General features: G+C 35.3%; 1 protein-coding gene across 2 annotated transcripts in view; it reads left to right on the forward strand.

Annotated features, from left to right (window-relative positions):
* The window catches only part of NAALADL2 (N-acetylated alpha-linked acidic dipeptidase like 2), a 1,263,364-nt gene that overhangs the window by 288,821 nt on the left and 952,736 nt on the right, over nucleotides 1-21,807 (forward strand). For both annotated transcript variants that reach the window (XM_077880384.1, XM_077880385.1), the window contains exon 3: nucleotides 4,216-4,323. The gene's annotated coding sequence lies outside the window, so the exon portion shown is untranslated. The remainder of the gene's footprint in view (nucleotides 1-4,215; nucleotides 4,324-21,807) is intronic.

A 21,807-nucleotide genomic window follows, 5' to 3' on the forward strand; every position in this document is an offset into this window, starting at 1 on the left:
TCCTAAAACAGCTGGCAGGCTTTCAGCATTAAAAATAATACATTGAGGCAAGATTCTTTCATGAAGAAATTTCTTTATCTTGCTCATCTCTTATCAATACCTTACATTATATTCTGTGTATTATAACCCTTTCACCTCATAGCCATTAGCTGCTAGTGCTAGTCTGTGTTTTAGACAGAAACATTCAAGAAGAGGGATTTATTGTAAAGTTTAAACATACATTATTTAGTGGAAATTGTGTATGTTATATAACATGATATATATTGTTTCAGGGGAAATGCTATCTAGTTACTACCTTCCACAGAGCTTGATGGTGATTTTTCCTTATTTCTACTCACACACTATCATGGAAAGTGCTATCTGGCCACATCTGAGACTCAGAGCTGAGGGATATACATGTTGGAACAAATCCTTGATTAGCAGAGTCCCATACTGAGCTGCAGTCTGCTCTCCTATGTCCCTGCTGAGAATTATTGTGCAAAGGTTTGTCTTGACAGGCAGTCCTATAAAAACTGGAGCTTATCTGCTATATTGCTTTGATATTTCAATCTAAATTGAATAGATTTTACTCTTTGACACTTGGTATATTGTCTTTCCTTTGGATATACAGCTTGTGGCTATATTAGCATTTTGCTATAGCAATTCCCACATTAAAGTAATACTGCTCCTTAGTGTTCTTTAGAATAAACCCAAAGTGTCACATTTTAGGGCAGGTGAAATATAATTGATATCCTTTAATTACTTAAAAATCTCTGTACACCCTAGTAGCAGTTGAAGAAGCTGTGTCTGCCATAACCAGGCCAACTCATTATGACCAGGTACTAATAAATACTCTTCTCTTTGTCTAATCTGTGGTTCCCAAATTTGAGCACGCATTGGAATCATTTGGAGGGCTGGTAAAAACACAGGTTACCATCTCCATCGTCAGAATTCCTAATCTGAAATCTGGGATAGGGCCCAACATTCTGCATTTCTGACAAGTTCCCAGGTGATGCTGGTGCTTCCAATCTAGAGATCACACTTTAAGGACTGGGTTGTAGAATATTGTTTAGCCACAGTGCTTGAAGCTGTGAATGGGCCAGATCTCTTCTTGGGCCTGTGCTGGAGGACCACTGAACTAATATGCTGATTGGCAAGCTCATTCTGTAATGGAGCAGATGGCAAATATTATAAGCTTGTGGGCTAGACAGTCTCTGTTGCAACAACTCAACTCTGCTGTTATAGTAGGAAAACTGCCATAGACAATATAGAAACAATGGATGTGGCTGTGTTGCCATACAATTTTATTTACAAAAACGGGACAGGCTAAATTTGGCCCGTGGCCTATAGTTTGCCAATCTGTAATCTAATTCATCAACAAATAACTTGTACCATTCCTAGCTCACAAATTACCTGTATCCTGTATAGTAGCCAGAAATTGTGGTCCAGCTTTGAGCTGAGAGCTCTGAGGAATATAGAGGAAGGGTAAACCTGATTTTTCTACTCTTCTTCAAAAGATTAGATTAGTATAGACTTGAAAAATTTAAATGCCTAGGCTGGAATAAATTTCATGATATAGGTAGATCTTGAAGAATGCGTAGAAATTAGGCAAAAGAGAGCAAAATGTTTCAGGAAGGAAGACCAGAGCACAAGGCATGGAGGGAACACTGTATTCTTCCAAAGAATGGCAAGAAGATTTGTAATATGGAAAGGATTGAAAATGCTAAGGGTCACAGATGACATTTAATATTTACTGTGCGTACCCTCTATGCTGGCGCAGTGATGGGTCCTGGGGGCATAGCTAACCAAGGCATAGTCCTTGCCTTCAAGAGCCTCAGGTGGATCAAGATATTAAAAGGAATCCCAAAGCGATATACACTATATATGGAGTTGACAGTCTTAGCTCATGGTGGGCTTTCAATGGGTGTTAATCTGAAAATAAAATTTATATGACTGACAACAGGGTATTTTTCTTAGTTCTTGATCAGTAGAGTGTCTTGAAGAAAATTGTTTTAGGAAAAGTCATCCTCCATAAGCTAGTAAAATGATAACCATATAAAAGAACAACTGTTAGTGATAATCTCACAGAAACTTTGCTAAGTTGGAGAACATTGTGTGTTGGGTTGTTCTTTTTTTTTTTTTTTTTTTGCTTTGTTTTTATAGATTGTGCTTATTAAAATCCAAAACTAAAAAAAAATAAATAAATAAATAAATAAAAAAAATAAAAAATAAAATCCAAAACTAGTATATTATGTTTGTATCAAGCCATCATCAGAACTAAGGACAATTTCCAGGGAGTTGTACCGTTTTGTCTTTCTAATATAAATATATGCTATTTAATACTCTGTAAAAGGAAAAAATCTCCATAGACAACTGGGGCTCTTTTATTTCTGAGAATTTGGATGTGTAAGGCCTGAGTAGAGTGTATTATCAGATAAAATATTTAGTGGAGCTGATGGTAGGTGTTGGTATTAGTGTTTGAATGAGATGATCTCTAAGCTTCTTTCTAATTTCAGTGTTCTGACTTTAGATGATTTTTGACAGATCCACAAGGAACTAATTCAGGCAAGTTTCCCTAAGAATCTGAGAAAATCACATCCTGAATAATGTATTTCAATACATGAAAATAGGTTTTATTTCACTTAGTAAATAGAATCTTGAATAGGTGGTTTGAAAAAGCAAAGATTGATCAAAGGCATTATGTTAGACAAGATGAACTATGACTTTTCAGTATCTAAGCCATTCTACACAGTTTGATTTTTATTCAAATTCAAGGATATGGATGACAGCATGCTATTTTTATCTAGTTGGATACCAAGAGAAGGGTGAAGGGTAAATTCTCATGTGACTTAGGTTTTCTGTGATTTCTAGCTTGAAAACATAAGTCTCTGTGAGCACAACAATACCATTTTTATAATGGTGCCTTCATTTTCAGTGTTAAGGGAGAGCAGAAACCTACATTTGTATTAAGACAATAATTGATTTCTTGCACAACCTTGCCCATGGGTAGGATATTGAGGCAGTTTTAAATAAAAATTGAGAGTTAAGTAGCTTATCGTTGCTGTATTGGCCAAGTTAGGTTACTGTTACAAGAAGCTTTGAAATTGGTAGGGGGAAAAAAAGATTTGGATGGGACTTCAAAATTGGATAAATCTAAAGAAACTACATGAAGCATTTTTTTTTTCCCTGAAAGCAGAAGGAATTTAATATACAAATACAGAAATTTTATTTTATTCTATATTTTGGTAGTTGAGTATATGTCTCATTACTTCCTATTATGTAAAGGGGAAATGTGTGATTTTCAGATGTGAGAGAAAAGATTAGGAAAGAGAAAGTCAACACAAGTAGTTACAGGCATATGCAATACTGCAATTTGACTTTGAGGAAAATAAATAATAGCTTATTTGGGGGAAATAACTTTAAAGGGAGGATTAAAACACTGTATAGTTTTCAGATATTCCAAAGCTAAGATCAAAATATAAAAATAGGGGAAGTAAAAATAAACAGCTCTATAATTATGTCATTATTAATATCACAGCCCATAAATAGGAAATGTAAAATAACCGATCTTGTAGGAGATATGAAGTAATAGGGAAAGTTCATCAATCTCCTGAAATACTTTATTTCCATTATTGAGCACCTAGTAAGTGTTAGGCAGTGTGCTAGGCACATTGCATACAGTGTCTCTGCTTTTCACAATAGTTCTTCGGATTACCTATTTTCATCCTAATTTTAAAGTGAAGAAATTAATAGAGTTACAGAAATAACTCATAGTCACACAGGTGTTCAGTGGAGATGCCAGGCTTTCAGTCCCAGCTTTGCTCTTTCTACTACACATTTATTCCTTCGGTTAGCCTTTTCTCTCCCCAAAGAAATAATAAGTCACTTTGTGTCCAGTTATTTTTTCTCTTGTGTATTAGTTTGCTGTGTTTGGTAGTGCATGGCTCAAGGTAAGTGTGCCATTTAGACTAGCTAAATTAAGGCATAAATGTAAACATAAAAACGAGAGCAAGAAAGAAAAGTGTTTGTGTGATTGTGTATACATTTGTCTTTGAAATGTTTTCTTTTTTTAAGTCTTTGCATTCTTGCAAAAAAAGAATGAATTTCAGGCTGCTTACAATAAAAAAAAATCTACAAAGCATTAACTAAAGAATGAAATTCAGGAGCCAACTGATAAATTATGTAATACAGCTCCCAACTTAAACTGATCACCTCCACTTTTTGATTTATGAACAGGAAATGAGCTTTGACTATTAGGGACCTGGATGAAGAGCCCTGGGTCAGCTTGTCAGAGTCCTGTATCCTACCAAGACCCTCTGGTTGCACAAGGATCATTCGATTAAAGTAAGACCTAATTACTTTAATTAGAATGTAAGACTTTTACTCTTGAGTCAACTTTTAATAAGGTGACTTGGCATGCCTCTGGTAAGTGACAATAGTTGCTAATTTTGATAGAAAGAGCATTATTCTGTGGCAAATGCTTATGTATTTCAATTTCCATTCATTATTTATTTCATGGACTTGAAGCCATTTCTTTGGATAGCATTATTTAAATATTTTAATTCCATTGTGGCTATTCAAATTGGCACCATTTTCTTGTCCTTGTGGTATCAAATCACTTTTATATAACTATAAATTGTATAAGTAATCAAATTAGTGTCTCTCTCTCTCTCTTTTAGTTGAAGTTGGCCCACTTGTTTTACTAAAAAGGAACAATGCACTTTGTGCCATGGTCCAGCATGACTCTGCATTGCTTATTTATTTCAAGTTTATACAAGTTACCTTTTTGGAAACTCTGCCTATATATGGTCACATATAGACTGCTGACCTTCCAGTTAGGCTTTAGAGTTTTCATATACATTTATTGTTTATTGTTTCATATACATTTATTGTTTATTGTTTTTCCTGGAATACTTTTACTTTGAGGGGATGATGCCAGTGTGTGATTGAAATGCTTTTCTGTAAAGCAATAGCAGCAATTAATGTTCAAATGCTGGTTTAGGCTTACTACCCGTGAAACTCTACAGATTCTCAAGGCAGCAAAGAACTAAGAGCTAAGAGTTCCAAGGAGATCCAGCATGGCCACGAACACACTGGCATGGGGGAGCTTGGTCCTTGTCTCACGGAGTCCAAGAATGAATTTCGCGGACAAGAGAGAGTGAGCAAAGGGATGGAAGTTTATTAGGCAGAAACAAAGAGAAAGCTCTCAAAAGTAGGGGGGCTCCCAACAGAGTTGCCACGAAGGGCTTTTTTGGTCTTTTTTAGTAAATTTCTGGTCAATATCAGAGTGGATTTGTAAATTTTATGTCTATAGTTAGAACAAACATGGTGGGCTTGGAACAAACATTTCTTTAGAAACATCAAGAGCACAAACAAGGTGTTCCCTTCGTTCTGGTTAATGCCTCCTCCATAGTATTTCTCTACATCTGGGGTTTCTGTGAGCCTAGTAGCCAGTAAAGGGTGACATTTAGCTCCTAACATTTTGGAGCTAGGGAGCCAGGTTTATTTTTTCCTGTTTTTACTGTCTTATCTCTGTTTCTTTTGGGATAGGTAGGAGCCTGACTCTGGGCCTTTCCCTTATCTTTCCCTGCCTAGCCCTGTCTGCCTCTAACTCGTTCCTAAAGTCAATACTAGAATGGACAAATCATTTAATCTTCTGAGTATTCCCATAGTTCTGAATTAGAAGGAGTCAGACTAAATCAGGGAAAGGTGACAAATTAATGTGCCTTGAGGTTAGACATATACTATAAAAGTATGGAGTCCCTGGGTGTGAGGCAGTAAGGAATGGTTAGCCTGTGGGGAAGGGGGCTGTGCCCTCTTAAAGCCACTCAGATCCCAACGCTTTTAAGGTGGACAAAGAAGTAAACTGTGTAGTATATAGGGGAGTGGAAAGCAAGAGGAGGATTAAATTTGGCCATTGGATTGAATAAATTCTAAGATCATTTTCAATTCAATACATGGTTGTAAAATTTTGTTTACTATGTAAAACGCTTAAAATTTGTGTAGCATCTGTTGAGGTCTATATGTGTTCCTTTTTAAATAATTGAAGATAAACAAGTAACATAAAAAAGTCTCTGGGTTGAATTTCCCCTTTAATTGCACATTAGAATTAGGAGCAAAAATGATTTGACTGTAAAATATTTAAATGATTCAACAGTTTAATTTTTTTAGGTGTTTCTTGTTTTGTTTTTAGTCAATTGACCTGGAATGAGAGTTTTGAATCTAGTAGGATAATCCAAGAATAAAACCTAGCCTGTAGGTTACTGGTTAGTAACTTCTCTATTAGTGAGTAGTTTCACTAAAAAAGAAAAGAAAAGAAAAGAAAAGAAAAGAAAGAAAGAAAGAAAGAAAGAAAGAAAGAAAGAAAGAAAGAAAGAAAGAAAGAAAGAAAGAAAGAAAAAGGAAGGAAGGAAGGAAGGAAGGAAGGAAGGAAGGAAGGAAGGAAGGAAGGAAGGAGAAAGAATCATGTGAACATCTAAAAGAGAGTCATACAACATTTTTGTGACTACTTTCATATTCTTTAAGGAGTGTTTAGAAGTTGTATTTTCTTTTGATTGATACTTTTATATTTTAAAACAAATGTTCTATATGGAAAAATTAAAATTATATGTTAGAAAGTATACTAATTATGTTAGAAAATAAGTGTAAGTATACTTCAAGCTCCATCAGTTTTTGCCCTTTTTGTATTTTCCTTTTTACAACAGTAGCACATATTTATTTCTTTTTATCACCTTTACTGCCTTTTAGACCTATATTTTAGCTGAGAAAATAAGTATATTTTATTAGATGCTAATGACAATTAGGCAGCAAGCCTAGTTGAAGGTGGGAAGTAGGCCAAGTCAATATACTCTGGGGGTCCTATCTATTCTCTTTGGCTCAATTTAAGTCAGAATTTATGTCTACAAGAAAATTGAACCCATGACTGCAGGGAGCCACACATGTTGACCCAGTGACAAAGGAAGAATTAGAAGAAACTAGAATTTTTATGCCTTTAGGTGGGCCTTTCCAGTAGCTTCTTTTTTCTACATTACGTGTACAGCTTTTCATTTCAGAATCATATGTATTTGTAGACCTATTCAAGCTACTTCAGGTATGATTAGTTTTGAGAATGGGTACATTGTTTGAGTCATGCATCTATCTTTCAGATAATTTTTCCAAGTGTTAGCACAAAGTGTTACTGAAATAATGTTTTAAAAATGTATTACATGTTATGGTCCAGCCATGTTGTAATAATTTTAAGTATTTACTCTTCATTGCTTTGATAGCCAAGTCAAACTTGAAGTACTTAGACATTGATACTCAAACTGATTAGAACTGGTTAGATTTGTTCCTTGACTTTAAGTACAAGATCTTTTTTTTTTTTTTTTAACCCCAGATATTCAGATGTCCCTTGAAGTCTCCACATATTGTGAAAAATAAGAATAAACATATATGTGAAAATATTAGCAGATGTAATTTAAGGTAGGCTGAACAGGGAGGTTCTCTACTGATGCTATCTTACATCCTATGATCTTATTTTAGCTAGGCATCTAAAAAAATTACCAGATGAATAAATTTTCTTTATTCTCTTTAATGAATACAGTCCTATATGTTTATGAATAAATTCATGAATATTTATCTTCAGTGCTTTAGTAACACATAGAGTATATGGACAAAGTAGATATTTAGACAACAAACTCAATTATTCCTTTATTATCCTTCTAGGTTTATAGAGTTAATGACAAGAATGTCTAATCTATTGCTGGGATCACTGATTCCCAACATTAAAACCAAGTAATGCAAACTCTAAATTGAGACAGTTAATCGCCACCCTTCTTGTATGTCTACTTCATCCATGGTTCTGAAACTAAGAACCCTCAGATTTTAATTCCTTTCATGCGACCAAAGGCTCTGATATGCACTTAACATGAGTTCACCTTTAGCGTTTGACATTTGTTATGCAAGGCTTTCAAATGGAGTGTTTAATTAAAATTAAAGTGCCATTGTTTTTAATAACCCAGAAAAAATGGGTATTAATTAAATTTAAAAAAAAAAAAAAGACATGACAGTGGATTTAAGAATACTGTAGCTCCTGTGCGAATATTGGAGTTGTTTGAAAAATTTTATAAAACATTCTTATTATCAAAATCTAATTTAAGGTTTAATGATGCAGTAAAGTTGAGATGTTCACAAAGAAACCAGAATAATAACAGTAAAAATTTAGCCATAGCTTAGTACAATCTAACCAAAATTTTCTGGTCAATTAGATTTGATTGTGTTAAAGAGTGACAAACTACAAAAGTAATTAGAAATCATGTATTAGTGAGTGGTTGGATGCTGGAGCCTGTTACAGGCATTTTTATGCTTCCTGAGATTTGTCACCCCTTCCTGGGTCCCTGTAAACCGAAGCACATGTGGTTATGACAAGCGTATTTTTTCATGAGAAGGTTCTCACTAAACTGTTTGATAAATGTGATTTGTTACAGAATTTCTTCTCTTACTTTTCTGGTGCGACAATCTTTTGCTTAGAGTATAAGACTAGTAATAATAATAAAAATAAGACAGTTAAATGATCTCACAGAAGCATATATATGTAAAAATAAAACCTAGTATCATAAATGGCCTTATAACACTCAGGAGCTGTGCATTTCTAACCCATTTATATAGAATCTTACCGATACTCTAAGTCTTAAATGAGAGAAAAAGAGAAGGAAAAACATTGATGGCAAGTTTCTTAAGGTTCTTGTCATGATCTGTCCTAAAGTACTCCCACACCCACAAGTAATTTCATCTAAACAGTGGTTTTTCTGGTTAATCTCAGTGTGAGATTAGCTTTGTTAGGAAAAGATTTGTAGTCTATTTCTTTTAAAGTACATTTTAATAAAATCATTAAAATATTTTGTCTGGGCTATAATATAATTCATAATTATAAATATTTAAATTTTATTGTACTATTTCTTGTAAAAATAATTTTTGTATTAGATTCCATCCTTAGAGCTGAGGTTATATTACTTTTTAATATTTTCTTTACAAATGTATTTTTCTCAGTAGACTCACTTGAAATAGTTTCCTTTCTAATGAAATAAAAGAAAATAACAATATTTATGTGGGGAATAAGAATTCATCCATGAAGAGCTAAGTGATATTTTAAGGGTGAAGACCCCAACTCATTAACTTTTTATTTTATATCATTTTATTTGTTTGAGAGAAAGAGAGCACTCAAGCAGGGGGAAGGGCAGAGGGAAAGGGACAGAAGGACTCTGGGCTGAGCTCTGAACCTGACATGGGCTCAACCTCACAAACCTGAGCTGAAGAGTGGGATGCTTAGCCTGATGGAGCCACTCAGGTGCCTCCCTTTTTATTTTTATATAGATAAATCAATTGTTAGTTATTTCTCTCCTAATTTAATAAGTTTTTTTAAAGTGTTTTGCATCTAGTTTTTGAAGTACATTTCAAAGATACCAGCTTTTAACCATATTAATCAGCTTCACAGCAATTCATTTAGTACTTGATGCTAAAAATTACCTTTACACAAGTGGCTTCATATTTTTTTTAATGTTCACATATCTATTTTATTTTTTTATTTTTTTTAATTGGAGATGGCTTCATATTCTACGACTGAAAGAAATCTGTAAAGTTTCTTTGCAATGGAAGGAAATTGTTATGCCTTGACACATGGTTTCTTACTAACTTACATGGTATGAATTTTATACTTTGTATATATAGAAGTGCTTTCTTGTCCTTGAAACAGCTTTTTATATTTACATTTCCAAGAAGAATAATTCTAAAATTGATTTCCTTTTTTCAAGCTAAATGTTCACCTTTCAAATAAAATGTTGTAACCTGCGAAACTCATTCACTTATTTATATATAAAATGTATATATTAATATTTAGAAAAAAAAAAGTACTCTAAAATTCTCCAAAGACAATTTTATAGGGTTACGTTTGGTGGGCCGATCTTCTATGTCCTGCACTATCTTGGGTATTAGAGGAACAAAGTTAATTACACTACACTGCTTTCCCTCAGGCTTTTCACTGTTTATTGGGGATACAAATAATTATAGTGCGCTGAGGTAATGTGAGCATGTAAAAAGTAGCACAAAGTTAGGAATATTGTTTTCGTTTGTTTTGTTTTGTTTTTTAACTTCCAAATACTTGTAGCCCAGATCAATATCTTTGGCTTCAGATCAAATTCAGATCATATAAGACTTATATGCATGTGTGTTATTACCTTAACATTAAAATATGGAATATAGGTATTTATTTGAAGTTATATATTATTTCGTATTTACTCTTCTGTTTCATAATCGCTATTAAAACAGAGTTGCAGAATAGTTAAAAGTGGCAATTAGTAATTAATGGGACTAATTTAACAAATCATATGTATGAAATATAACAATATTTTTATTTTATTCTGTCCTCTGATAGAACAATTCATTTGAACTACTTTTTGGAACTTTATTGCACATCTAAATTTCATAGATTATATTGCAAACTTAAACTTGGAATTATAAGTGGAAAATGTAAACACAAAAGAACTAAGTGAACAGTTGTTACCCGTATTTAATGCAGAATAAGGAGACATCTTTCTGTCTCTTGATATAATAGGATATTTTTGTTATTTGTTTCTTTTTCTAATAATCCTTCCCTTAGCTGCCGACCTCCTTTAGGTCATCCTTTCAAGTCACACTAAAATTGAATATAGTTACATGTAACATTTACTTTGATTTGAAGCTCTGCCCTCATCAAGACCTTATTACACTTTTTTTTTTGAGATTGTATTTATTCATGAGAGACACAGAGAGAGAGAGAGGCAGAGACACAGGCAGAGGGAGAAGCAGGCTCCATGCAGGGAGCCCAATGTGGGACTCGATCCCAGGACCCCAGGATCATGGCCTGACCCAAAGGCAGACGCTCAACCACTGAGCCACCAGGAGTCCCTACACTAATTCTTTGTATCAGCTCATTGTGGTATCACAAGGCTAAATATCCTCTCAAAAAAATTTTTTTTTCATTATGTTGGATTTTACTTACTTGAAGCAGTCCGTATTTAGACTTGTTAGAATTAGATTCCATATCTATCGATTCATTTAATACCTGGAGGCTGGTGCTGCAGACAAGCTGTGTCAACCAGGCCTTTTGCTTGTATACATTTACCATAGAGGCTATTCCTGTCAAAAATATTCACCATTTTTGAAAACTTAAGAGCACATTGTATGGTAACATAATTTAAACCTGTCTTTCTCAGGGACAGTGTTTGTAAAGTACAGAGATAATACAAACTTATAAAATTGACAAACAGTCTTCTTTAACTTGGCTACTCTTTTTTGCTGTTTTTTTTTTTTTTTAATTTTATAGTACTTTCTGAGTTTGTTTCAGCCTAAAGATTAAACAACTCAGATGCAATCATTTTTTTCTAGATTCCTTATGGCCGTTCACAGTTCATCTGATTTAGAGAAAGCACCCATAAATGTCTATTTTATTTTAATCCTTTTCTTCTTACCTTTAGTATATTTCCAAATTAGAGAAAAACATTATTCTTGTTTCATAGTTTCAAAATGAATTTATGACAGGCCAAGATTTTCATCCTATTGTATGGCCAGTGACATGGTAGCTATCTTGTAGGCTTCTGTCTAAGGAGAATTTATTGTTTTATTTCTATAAAGTCCAAAATCTCCTTTGTACTTCTGTACTTTGACATAACTGAAAAATGATCAAAAGCTATCATTATGAAATCCTCAATTTCACAGTTGGCAAAACACACACCCTTGGTGCAGTGTTGTATATAAGGTGTACAGAAAACATTTAGCAGGTACTACCTTTGCATTTTCTTTGGTCAGAAATTTATTGGCTGATTGGAATTTGTCAAAATTTATATTCGCGTAGTCTGTCAAAAACGTAGATAGAGGAGTGTGGTAGTCAGAATAATGTCCCTGCAAGATTTCCAAGTCTTAATCCCCGGAATATATGAATATATTGTGTCACATGACAAAAGGGGGATTAAGGTTGCTAATCAGTTGACTTTAAGATAGGAAGAATATGGGCACCTGGGTGGCACGGTCAGTTAAGCCTTTGACACTTGGTTTCAGCTCAGGATCTCAGGGTCCTGAGGTCAAGCCCTGCATCGGGCCCCTTGCCCAGCACCGAGTATGCTCAAGACCTTCTCACTCTCTCCCAGTCAACCGCCCGCCCCCCCCCACTGTCTCTTTCTCAAATAAATAAATCGTCAAAGAAAAAGATGGGAAGAATATTTGTGATTATCTAAGTGTCCCCAGTGTAATCACAAGATTCTTTAAGTATGGGCGAGGGAGGGAGAAGAGTCAATGTCAGACTGTTGTGGTCTGTGGGACTCAATCAGCCATTGGTTGTTTTGAGGATGTGAGGAGGTACCAGGCAAGGAATGGAGGTGGCCCCTAGAAGCAGGAAAAGTCAAGAAAATATATTCTCCCCTGGAGTCTCTAGAAGGGGAATTCAGTTATGCTAGTACTTTGATTTTTAACCCCAGTGCCTTACCCAGTAATAGTCATTTCAGGATCCCAACCTCCTGAACTGTACAATAATGAATTTCCATTATTCTGTGCCATTAGGTCTGTGGTGATTTGTTTCAGGACAATAGGAAACGAATGGGCAAAGTCTATTTCTTATTTGGGTAAGATACCATCATTCTTTGTTTTAGGTTTTCTGTGGTTTTTTAATATCTTCATATAAACCTGGAAGATTTGAAACCAACAAAGCACCAAAGAACTAGAGGAAATTTTTTTTTTTTTTTTTTTAGAGGAAACATTTTTGTTGTGATTCAGTACATCACTGGATAGACCAAGAAAAGTGTGTTTATTAATAAGGTCCAGTTAAATCTGGTTTATGGTATAGTAAGTCAACTTACCTATTCCTAATTTCTCCTTTTGTTTGCCCACGTGGCTGTAGTCTCTGAATCAAAAAACATAGATTTATTTATTTTTATAGAATATTCAAGTGGATCAGAGATGTGCATTTATTCTTGTGGTGCCCATAGGCTAGTATAGGGACTGGTTTGAGCATTGATGTATTTTGGGGAGATGTAAAAAACAAAACAAAACATATGACTGATTTCTAAGTACTTCCCTGTTTCATCTAGGACTGTGTGAAATTTAGACTCCTCTGTGCTTTTGCACAACCCTTTCCTACCATGGCCATTCCCAAATTCCTTCTTACCTATTGTATAAAATGCTTGGTCTTGGTTAAGTACCTTTCTAATACAATTACATGTGTCTTTCTGTTAAAATAATATAGTCGTCTGGGTTATACTGACATCGGTGTTATAATCATTCTCATTTCATTATCTTAACTCTTAGAAAACATGATCAAAGTATTCACAATATATATAGCTTAAAATTAAGCTAGCATTACTTCAATGCAAAGCATACAGTTGATCCACAGGCAAGTGAAAGATGAGTGTTAATGCTCATGATTACAGTGCACTTGGGTTGCACATATAAGTCTCATCACTCAGTGCTACAACAATGGAGGTTTCATTTTTATTAACTGCAAATCATAGTTGCCAACCAGCAGTTGGGTAAAAAAAAAAAAAAAAAACAGCCAACTACAGTTGCCACAGTAGTAGACAGTGACTACTGAAAATGGATAGTCTATGTCCTATCTATTTGAAACTAAGTAGAGTGTTACTTATTGCTTCAATTTTTTGAGCTGCCACATGGGTTTTATAAGTTTCCCCTAACCTTCTGCACCCATTGCTGAAAACCAGCATATTTTGCATCCCGAGGAGGAGTTTCCCGGGACCTAAGGATTTCAGTGCTCAAACCAGAGAAGTGCCAGGCAAACCTGAAATTAGTGGTCATCATAAAACCAGTGGATAGCTTTAAGATATAATTGATACTCAACATCCTTAAAGTCTCCTTTCTCATATGTGTGCTTACAATATATTTTCTATCTTGATGTACTGCAGTAAACTGGTCAAACCAAAAATGTAGGAATCATCATATTATTCTTTATCTTAATCCTTTTTCCAATAATTCAGTAAGTCCTACGACCTATATTTTTAAAAATATTTTATTTATTGAGAGCGGTGAGAGGAGAAGAGGGTGAGGGACAAGCAGACTCCGCATTGAGCACAGAGTCCCACTCAGGTCTCCATCCCAGGAGCCTGAGATCATGACCTGAACCAAAACCAAGAGTCGAACACTTAACTGACTGCTCTAGTTCTAAGCATATTTTAATTTTTTTTTCATTTTCCATTTTATTTTTTGCATATTGAATGCCTCCTCATGGTTCCAAAAATTCTCGATATGAGAAGAGGTACAGGGAAAAGTCTGTTCCTTTCCTTCTTGACTCCAGTCTTTCCAGTTTCCACTCAGACTAAAGTAGCGCTCTTATTAGTTTCATGTGAATCTTTACAAATATACATGCAAATATAAATCCTGTTTTTTTTACTTTGTTTCCCTTGGCAATAATCACTGTGATTTGGAAATAAGAATGGGCACCATAGAGCATACGGTCAGTTCTGAAAATCACTGGGGTAAATATTGCCAGCTTACTACCCCAAGGGTAAAAAACCAAAAACCTTGAATTAGGTCCTGGTTCAGCTCTTTAGGTGTGGCTCCCTAGTTTTTGTGCTGCGGAGATTTTGGCTTTACCTTCTAGAAAGATCTTCCATTTCTATCTTCGTCCTTTTATATAAAGAAAACATTGGGAATGATCCACTTATTGGTGGCTAAGCAGTTTTGCCTGCCTGCCTCTTCCCAACAGAAAGTTGGAAGCTTAGAGGTATTTTATGTCTCACCTGGTTGTAGTATCTTTGCAAGTACAACTCTCTCAACTATCGTTTATCCCCACAGTGTGATTGTTCCATCCTCTGTATGTGACAAAAGCCATTTGACTCTCTGGGATAGTCTATACATATGATTACATTTTGACATCTCTAGTTAGTAACAATTTTACCTTTTCCTTTCCAAAATACTTATTTATAACTTCCTTTTTGTGATTTTTTTTGGGGGGATAGTATTTTAGTACAGTGTTAAGTAATATTGGTAATGGGGGCTTCTGTCTTGGTTCTGATTTCGTTGGTAATGCTTCTGGTGTTGCTCCATTAAGCATGATAGTGGCTTTTGGACTAAGCTAGGTTTATTTTATTGTATGGAGGAAATTACTACCCAAATCTATATTATTGAGTTTTTAAATTTAAAAAATGGTTATTGAATTTGACAAATGTTTTTTTCAGCATTAACAAAGACAATTTAATGTTTCTTAGATCCATTAATATTATTAAAATAAATTTTATTAAAAGATTTCCTAATGTTGAAAATTCTCAGATTTTTGGAATAAACCTCCCTTAGTCATGACGTATGATTCTTTTTATTATGTGTATACATGGGTTAAGTTTGCTAGTCTTAGGATTTTGCTTTGATATACATAAGTGATATTGATTTGGGGATTTGAGTGCATATATGCAATCTTTGTTGTATCAGGAAGTTTTCTTCTTTAACCTATAATATGGAAAAATTTTAGAAGCACTAAAATTGTTGGATCTCTAAAGACTTAAAAAAAAATTCCCTATGCAATCCTGTGGGATGATGTTTTAGGATTTACCTCTTGACAAATTTCCACATTCTATGTAAATCAATCTTTAGATTTTTCATCTCTTCTGAGGTCAGTTTTAGCAAATTATATTTTCTTAGAAAATTATCCATTTTATTTGGATTTTCAGATTTATTTACATTGTGTTTAGCAACATACTCTATTTTTTAAAACTTATTCTGACTGGTTATTTTTATTTTATCATTTACTCATTTTTGCACATTACTATTTTTTTTTTTTTTTACAAAAATAGGTTCATTAGTGATTTTTTTCTTTCAAATAACCAGCTATTGAATTTATTAATTCTATTTTCAGTTTTCTTATATGCTTTTTCTTTAACAGTTTGTTCTCTTTTGCTTCATTACAGTTTCCTATTCCTATTCAAATTCTTACAGTAGATTCCTAATTTATCCTCATTGATTTTTATTTATTTATTTATTTATTTATTTTTTGATTTTTTTTTTAAATTTTTTTTAATGGACAAAATACTCAAGAAAAATAATTCTCCTTTGAGCAATTTGTTTAACTTTTAAGAACTACATTTTGCAGGAGCAGTGGGAGTTACATACTCTCTGCTATGTATATGTATATGTATGTAGTTTAGTTGTAGGTATATGTATACGTAATTATCTATAGAGGCATAAAACAGCATGGCATGTTTTGCTGGAATTAATCATTTCAGTGGGATACTAATCATAGATTAAACCTAGCCATATCACAAAAGGCCTCTTTATAGATTTAATGGTATATATGCTGATATTAACTTTTTCCATGAATATAAGTTTTGTGATCTATGATTAACACATATGTATATTTGTGTTTATATATATATATATGCATATATATGCATATATATATATGCATCTTTAATAATTTGCTAATAAATTTACTTTCTTGTTGATCTCATTTTCCTTTTAGGATTTTATTCTAAAATTAGTATATGTGCTGCCGAAGCGAGCACAGATTTTATTCTAAAATTAGAGAGGAAGGTTAAATGGCCATGTGAGTTTTAAATTTTTTTCTCCTTTATACTCTTAAAACACATTTTCAAATGTTTTATTTATAGATTTATTGATTTATTGATTTATTGATTTATGGGGAGAAAAGGCAAGTATTGCTTTCTAAAATCACAATTTTTTTAATTAAGAGTACTGCGAGAGACTGAAGAGTTATATAACCTTGACCATTAGGGACACCAAGAAGGAATGGATGACAAGATTTAAATGTGTGTGTGCGTGTATGTGTGTGTGTGAGAGAGAGAGAGAGAGAGAGAGAGAGAGGAAGCTTAAAGTTGTTTACACATCTCCTCTCTTACCATTGGTTATACTTTGTTTCAACAAAAATGACTGCTATGGACTAAATTGTATACCACAAAATTCATAAGTTGAAACCTTACCTTCCAGTGTGATGATATTTAGAAATAGGGCTTTTGGCAGATAATTGGATTTAGATGAGACCATGACAGTGGGACTTTTATGATGTATTACTGCCTTTATAAGAAGAGCTTGCTTCCAGAGAGCTTGCTTTTTTTTCTTGCTATCAGAGAGCTTGCTTTTTTTCTACCCACATTCACTATGTACAAAGGGGGGGTCCGTGTGAGTTTGTCTGCAGGCCAAGGAGAGAGCCCTAACCAGACATTGACCTTGCCAGTACCTTGATCTTACACTTGTTTTTTTTTTTTTTTTTTTTTTTTTTAAGATTGTATGTATTTATTCATGAGACACACAGAGAAGCAGAGGGAGAAGCAGACTCCCTGCAGGGAACCCAATGTGGGACTTGATCCCAGGACCCCAGGATCATGCCCTGAGCCTAAGGTAGATGCTCAACCACTGAGCAACACAGGTGCCCCTAATCTTACACTTCTCCTCTCAAGAACTAAGAGGAATCTATTCCTATTGTTGAAGTCACCCAATCTATAATATTTTGTTATAAGTTGACTAAAACAGTGATATTTCATTTTCATTTTATGGAAGCCCCGCTAACTATTATATATATTTATTTTTCAAAGTAGTAAAAGGATAGTGTATTTTTACCATGGCAGTTATGATAATGGGAGATTGGAAATATATGGGAAATGATTTTGTTTTGTTATGATACATGTGTTTTTTAAATGCATAACAAGAAAACATAGACAATGTCGTGAGTTTATAAAACGTAATGAAAGATTTTGTTTCCAATTCAGAAATTATAACTTGAAATGGTTAAGTAAATCCTTCGATATTCATGATTCCTGTGTAAAGGAAGATTGACAAAGTATGGAATGAGGACACCATATTTCTAGATAAACAAAATTACAGAGCTATTTTTTTTTTAATTAGAAATTTTGAGTTGCTTAACATTAAGATGTGCTTCAAAATAGGTTGGGTTAGAATGAATATCATCAAAAGAGCTTGCTTTGGGATTAACACATATAACTGGGTTTTTGTCTTTTTTATAGTCCTATCTCACTCAAGGGATAGCATACTCTCATTAATAGTGGAAGCTCAGGATGCTTTTTATGCTTTATATCAGTCCTCACTACCATTTTTTGTAAGAGTTTTTTTTTTTTTTTTTTTTTTTAAGATTTATTTATTTATTTGAGAGAGTGTGAGCGTGTGAGCCTGCTGGGGGAAGGAGCAGGGGAGACGGAGAGAGAATACCAAGCAGACTCCTTGCTGAGCACGGAGCCTGAGGTGGGGCTGAACCCAGGACATTGAAACCATGACCTGAACCAAGATCAAGAATCAGACACTTAACCGACTAAACCACCCAGGTGCCCTTGTGAGAAGTTTTATTGTCTGCATTTTGCAATAAGGAAACAATAAAAAAGGGAAAGGATATTTTCCTGATTTAATATAACTAGATTTTGACAGAGTTACATTTAAATTAAACATTAAGAGTCTGAATTAATTGGTTGTTGGTGGCTTTTTCGTTTGTTTGTTTGTTTTTAGTATGTGGCTAATGAGCTCTTCCATGAGGTGAGAAATCTGATCAAATTAAGATCCTACAAAGCTGTTTTTCTCCCAGTGATAACTTTGATGCATTTTTGTGAAGTAACAGATATGTTCTTAAAAAAAAAAAAAAAATTGGAGCTGCTTCTGTTTCTCTTGTGTCCTGAACACATATGTTTTCTGCCTCTGAATCATTCAGTTCTGCAAATTACCAAAGAATTTAGGAGAATGGGGTACAGGGTAGATTTTTAAGAGAAACTGGACAGATTTCCTGTTCCCAATAACTATTAGAAACTATTTCCTTACAATAATTACTTGATAAAACCACAAATGGAATAGTCCATCCTTGGTTTCAAGAATCCCTAAGGAATTTCAATAGATTTAAGGCGTTTACCTAATATATATGTAATAGCTATAATCTATAATCAAAATGTTTACTTCTCCACAGTTCTTTTAAATGTCTATAATTCCACTGGCTGATGTCTTCTCAACCATGAGTCTGCATGGGCAGCTCTCTGCTGTCACAATTTCTAAGCGGTAACTTTGTTCATGGGTCCATTGTGTGGACCTCGGTTCTACGCTTGTCGCCTGCTGTGTTTATTGATCTGTTTCTTAATAATTCTGTATCAGGCAATCATACAATACACAGATTGCCTGGGAGGGGAAAAACCACATTAGCCATGCATTTAGAGGCTCTACTAGGAATGTTAGCCTTCTCTGTTATGTAGAATGATTGTAAAGCGCCGCAGTGAGACTTTTAAACAAATACGAATTGCAGCTTTCTTGTTCTAAAATATAAATGTTTCTTTAAGGAATCATTTCGGTACTTGCCTAAGGTTGTTTTCCTCTTCAGTTAGAATAGTGTATGAAATTTTCCAAGTCCAAATTAGGTGATTAGCCAAGCCGTATTCAGTAATAGTCAGTCCTTGCTCTCAAATGTGCTTTTTCCATTGCATGGCTCTGCTGTGTCTGGACGTGGGCTGTACATTCCGGGCCAGGCAGCATTCAGCTATTCTGATGTCACCTCTGCTCCATCTACTGGAATAATGATTTTCACTGTGTACATTCTTTAGCAACCATCACCATTTTTTATAATGACTTTTTAAGAAAGCCTGTCAAAAGCATGGTGGTGCCTAAGCGCATTAGAGTTATTTAGTTAGATTGAGAAAACTCAGAGCAGAATTAGGATGAAACTATTAAATTAATCCCATTCTTTTATACTCCAACATCTGCAGCCAGCACTGTCTCCTGCCGTGGGAAGATAGAGCTCCTGCTTTGCACTGAGGGAGAAGCTGGTGCACGAGGGCAAGGGAGTAGGTGAATTTTGAAGAAGGCTGCAACTGCAGCATCTGATCTGCTCTCATGGCTGATCTCAGCGCCACAGTGAGCTATTTGTTCTCAGACATGCCCTGACCTCTCATGTTCCCTTGCCTTTGTCCATGTTCTTCTTTCTTCTGAGAGCCCCCGTCTCAGTCCTGCTTACTGGGAAAACTTCGATCTCCTATTTTTCAAGATTCCTGTCATTTCCTTGTATGCGACTCCTGACACCTCAGGCTTAGAGAAAGAGCTCCCATCTCTGTCTCCCTATGGTAACTCCAGCATACTTCTGTTTTAGCATCTTGTTTCACAAAACTGTTGTCCATGTGTCATAGGTCTTTTTTCATTAGTCTCTATACTCTTTGAAGGCGAAGCTATTTTGTTGTTGTGACTTAGGATCAACCGCTCTTGCTAAAGAAGGGAAGTTCCAATACTTGGAGATCGCCTTGCTTGCAGAGTGCTTGGATTTCAGTACTCAGTGGCCAGAGAAATTAAGGCAAAGCAGCTTTGTTCTGCATAAATGTAGTTGCAGTATTTTGGGTCAGTAGCAACAGTGAGGTCAAGTGCAGCGATACCATGGCTGACGCAGCCAATGAGCATAGCTGGGGCATAATTGAGGGAATGGGTCATGGTGAAGGGCAACTCTGCTTAGGTCCTTAGCCAGAGAGACTTTGGGAGCATTTTGGAAGGGGGGATCTGTGCATAGGAGATACTCACTTCTCTGACTTTTCTACAAAATACTGGGTCTGTCTTATTCACCAGTGATGTTGGTGCTCAAGGATATTTTGTGGAAACAAAAAGTGATTCAGTGGTTTTCCTTCAAGGTTAGCCTGGGGGTCAGGGGGTGAAAGCAGAGATAACATGTCTGAGGATAGCCAGACATCTAGTGTATAGTGAAAACCTCACTCTAGGGGGCACGGTGTTACTCAATGAATGAATTAATCAAGGAATGGAAGGTGCATCTTAGCAAAATGCAGGAGGAGCCAGTAAAGTAATTGATTTTTACCTTTTACCCCCCCCCCCTTTTTTTTTTAAGAAATTGAAACTTCTTTAAAATTAGCAAGAGAGGGGAATGAAATATAAAAGCCTAAAGAGTTACCACCATGAGTCTTTCCAGCTGCAGAAAGCAAAGGTTACAGGATGGCACTGAGGACGCCAACTCCTTTGCTTAAGACTCAACAAGTCACAGCAGGGACCAGAAAGGGCCCCTGTCGTGGTTCCTTTTAGTCCTCAAAAGCAGACAAACAGTCACAGAGCCTCAGTTCTGCATTTTAGAATCTTTTTTGTCTCTCTCTTAATGAAACACACACCTCTCCGGGATGTAATGCATTTTATTTCAAGGAGGCAGCATGACTTAGTGAGAGAATGAAGGTCATATGTTTGGTTCTTTGCACCAACACTTTCTCACCTCTGTTAATTATGTTCAGCATAATTAATGGGATAATATATAAAACTAAACTAGAGCCAGGGATATACTAGATGCTCAGTTGTCTTCCTTTTCCCTCCATTGCCCCCTGCACTCTCAGAATAAGACGTCATCAGCGATAGTCCAAAAGGTCTTGTTTCCTACGTGGAAAGTTGGGGAAGTCCATGCAGCAGGAGCACCCTGGGGACAGGGATGGTTACTTGAAGAAGGGAGCCTCAGGCTTAGACCAAAATTCCTCCTTTCCAGTTTTACTTTAGTATTGCCTCTGGGGTAGCTTTTGCCTTGTAATTAACTGCTTGGTAGCAGAAGGCAGCTGGTCTAGGAACACAGCTTCACGCTTGCCCTTTCCCTGTTCAAACTATGGGAGATCGCAATAGAGTGAATGTGTACCCCTAAAACCCACACATATATATTTTTAATTTTATTTATTTATTCATGAGAGACACACACACACAGAGAGGCAGAGACACAGGCAGAAGGAGAAGCAGGCCCCATGCAGGGAGCCCAGCCTGGGACTTGATCCCCGGTCTCCAGGGTCACGCCCTGGGCTGAAGGTGGTACTAAACCGCTGAGCCCCTGGGCTGCCCTAAAATCCATATATTAAA

Source organism: Canis aureus, chromosome 31 (assembly GCF_053574225.1).
Source record: "Canis aureus isolate CA01 chromosome 31, VMU_Caureus_v.1.0, whole genome shotgun sequence".
NCBI lineage: Eukaryota > Metazoa > Chordata > Mammalia > Carnivora > Canidae > Canis > Canis aureus.